This window comes from Dipodomys ordii, unplaced genomic scaffold (genome assembly GCF_000151885.1).
Source record: "Dipodomys ordii isolate 6190 unplaced genomic scaffold, Dord_2.0 Scaffold77, whole genome shotgun sequence".
In the NCBI taxonomy this organism is placed as follows: domain Eukaryota; kingdom Metazoa; phylum Chordata; class Mammalia; order Rodentia; family Heteromyidae; genus Dipodomys; species Dipodomys ordii.
In genome coordinates, this window is record NW_012267293.1 from 5,551,852 (window position 1) to 5,555,743 (window position 3,892).

The window sequence follows — 3,892 nt, forward strand, 5'->3', positions numbered from 1 at the left end:
AATACTTACTGAGACTTCCCAGGTTGGAGTTTGCTCTGAGGCTTGTCTGAAAGTCAACAGGCCACCGCTACCCGCTCTGAGGCATGCTCTGGGGACCTCTGTTTCTCTTGTGCTCCAACAACCTGTAAAAACCAATGTCCCCCAGAAGCTCTATTTTCTCTTGTTCAGAGGAAACACTTCAGAATTGGCTTTTCCTAGGAACATCGATGTATTTGCCCTATACCAGTAGATGGCAGTGTCTCCACACTTTTCTCCTTCCTGATCTGTGGAAGGGAATTTGTGCCTAAGAGTGGCTCAGGGTGTCAGTGTAGTATTAGAAGAACCATGCACACCACTCAGTTCTTGTTAGTGTTTTTCATTGTCAACTGACAATATTTTCATTTGTTTTCAATTGCTCGAGATCAGACTGAGGCCTTGTACGGGCTAGGCAAAGTACTTTATCTTTGGCTCTAATATTTTACTTGGTGGAAATGATTAAACTTTTGTTGTTGTTGTTGTTGGTTGAGGGACTTGAACTCTGGGTCTGGGCACTGTCCCTGAGCTCTTCAGCTCAAGGCTAACACTCTACCACTTGAGCCACAGCGCCACTTCCAGTTTTCTGATGGTTAATTGGAGATAAGAGTCTCACGGACTTTTTCTGCCTGGAATGGCTTTGAACTATAATCCTCAGATCTCAGCCTCCTGAGTAGCTAGAATTACAGGCATGAGTCACTGGCCCTAGGCCATGATTGAACTTTTAAATTCTTTCTGTTCTGCAACAATTCCAAATTGGCGTAGAAATTGCAGTAAGAGAGCAAGAACCTTTATCATTCCAGAATCATTCAGACCTCATGCTTCAGATTACGATCCTGTAGCCCACAGACACCACTCGAGTTTCACCAATTATGCCAACCATTGTCTCTCTATAGCAAAGGCCCAGTCCATAATCCCCTCTTACAGCCATCTAGCTTCCTATGGCTTTCAAGGGGGACCTGCGTGATCTTTTCTTGTTTTCAGAGCAATTTTGAGGTTACACATAACTCTCATGTTTTAGAGTGCCTCTCAACTGCAGCTCAGTGTCTTTGGGTTAGATTAAAGCCACGCATGTCGTAGGAATGCCCTTGCAACCTGCCAGGGGCACAGAGAGCACTTGATCTCAGTGTCATCTGCCAGCCTTCTCCATGATAGCCACATATTTTTCCCTTTTGTAATTTGGAAGACTTTTGTGAGGAGGTACTTTGAGACAATTTAACATCAGGTATCTTCAAAGTTTCAATCATTATTAGGATGGACTGGTGAACTGATATTTTAATGCATTATTCAACTCCTTATCACTCTCATGAAAAGCTGTCTATGAAGAAGCAAGGTTTATTCTGCTCCTGTTTTGGAAGCAGAAAAGTCCAAATGGCCTAAGTCAGGCTGTGTGAGGAGCAGCCCTTGGCTGGCCGATAGCGTGACAGATAGCAGTGTGTCTCCCAGAAGTAACATCTTGCTACAAGAAGCAGAGACAGCTTGGGGAAGGTCAGACTCTTGGGTTTTGTTTTTGTTTTTGTTTTTTGTCCATCGTGGGGCTTGATCCCTGGGCCTGGGACTGTCCCTCAGCTCTTCAGCACAATGCGAGCACTCTACCACTCGGCCACAGCACCACTTCCGGTGTTCTGATTGTTTACTGGTGATAATAGTGTCAAGGCCTTTCCTGGCAGGGCTGGCTTTGAACTGAGATCCTCAGATCCAAGCCTTCTGAGTAGCTAGGATTACAGGCATGAGCCACTGGCACCCAGCTCAGGCTCTTGCTTTTTAAGTTCATTTAATTTATAAAATTTCCTTTGGTGGTACTTAGGTTTGAACTCAGGGTTTTGTGTTTGCTAGGCAAACGTTCTACCAACTGAGCCCTGTCTCTAGTCCTAAGTCGTGTTTTTTTTTGTCCTGAACTCTGGGCCTGGGCACTGTCCCTCAGCTCTTCAGCTCAAGGCCAGTGCTCTACCACTTGAGCCACAGTGTCACTTCCAGCCTTTTCTGCTTATGTGGTACTGAAGAATCGAACCCAGGGCCTCATACATGCAAGGCAAGCACTCTACCACTGAGCCACCTTCACGGCCCCAGCTGTGGCTTTTTAAACAACTAATTGAGAGAAGGCACTCAAGGAGACTAAGTACTTCCTTCTGAGGGCGTCTCCCTGAAGACCAAAGACTTCCAGTAGAGGTCCTACCTTAGTAGAGATCCCCCAACCTCCCAGCCATGGCTTCCTGAGCACCAAGCCTTTGCGGTACACAAGTAAACAATTCCACATCATGGCACTGGGCTCTTTTTTTCTGGTGGTGGTCCTGGGGCTTGAACTTAGGGCCTGGTCCCTGTCCCAGAGCTTCTTTTGCTCAAGGCTAGTGCTCTACCACGGGAGCCACAGCTCCACTTCTGACTTTTTTTTGAGTAGCTTATTGGAGATGAGAATCTCATGGACTTTCCTGCCCTGCTGGCTTTGAACCACAATTCTCAGATCTCAGCCTCCTGAGTAGCTAGGGTTACAGGTGTGAGCCACCAGCGCTTGGCAGCACTGTGTTCTTTTTATGCTCGAATGGCTATCTGATTATCTGGATTTAGCCAGAGAGAGGCACTTCAAGATGTCTCCCATGTCCTCTTGAGTGCTCCTTTATTAGTTTCTCCGGCAGCATGTTCAAAAATTTACATTGTATTTTCCCTGCCCTCAAATCATCCATTTTTCCTCAGAGCCCTCGGTGCTTGTATTTAGAAACCCAGGGCTGGGTGCCAGGGGAGCTCGCTGCGGTCGGAGTGTCATTGTTCCTGGTCCCTTTTGATGAGCAGGGCTAAACAATATGTGAGTATGCGTATCATTGGCTTCTTCCTCTGTTATTATTACCATGATTACTGTGTTAGTTACTTTTCATCATTGTGACAACATATCTCAGCAAATCAACCTGAAGGAGTTCAGGTTCATTTTGGCTCATGGTTTCAGAGTTGTCAGTCCATCGTCGCTGGTCTCTGTTCTTTCTGGGCCAGTGAGAGGCAGAGAGCCATGTTGGAAGGGTGTCGGGGAGCAGAGCTGCTTACAGGGCATCCAGGAAGCAAAGACAGAGGGGGGAGGAAGGGCGGTGGGCCGCGAGGAGGGGGAAAGGAGGGAGACAGGACAGAGGAGAGGGAGAGACAGAGAGAGACTGAAGGGTTAGAGACAAGAGATCTCCTTAAGGCCTACTTCCTCAAGCCAGGCTGCACCTCCTCATACTCCACTTAATCTGAGCTCATCAATAAATTGGTGACCCATGGATGAAGATGGCGCCCTCAAGACCCAATCATCTCTCCATAGCGCCACCTGCTGGGCGCCAGTCCTTCAATACTTGACCCTTTGGGGAGGACACAAGTCAAACCATGACAGATACTATTTCAATGAAGATGATAAGGTCTATCTGTTCTCTACATTTTGCTGAATGCTTCTGTCATTGGCTTCTGTCCATGTTCACTCCACTTCTTGGTATTTTGTAGATTTCTATTCACTGAACAGGTGGAGAGTAATAGACTGGTTCAAACTTCAGGCTTTGAGATAGATGTTCCTCATTTGAAGCTTGCTCTAATCCCATTCTTCTCATGTCACCATATAGCCAACCATTCACAGATTCATGATCTCTCTGAGTCTGTATTTTGTCTTATGTGACACAGGGTAAGATTACTTCTGTTAGGGTTGTGTTGATCCTTGAACAGTTATTTATGGGCAGCACTTATTACAGTGCTTAGCCTACAGTAAGCACTCAGTACATTAAAAAAATCCATTTTAACATAATTTCTAACTGCTCATTGGTGTATTCTCATTGGCCTGCTTGGGGTGACATTATAAAATGGAGATTCCTTATCATATTAACAACAGGGCTATTGCCAAAATAACCAGTTATTCATTTAGCCACAC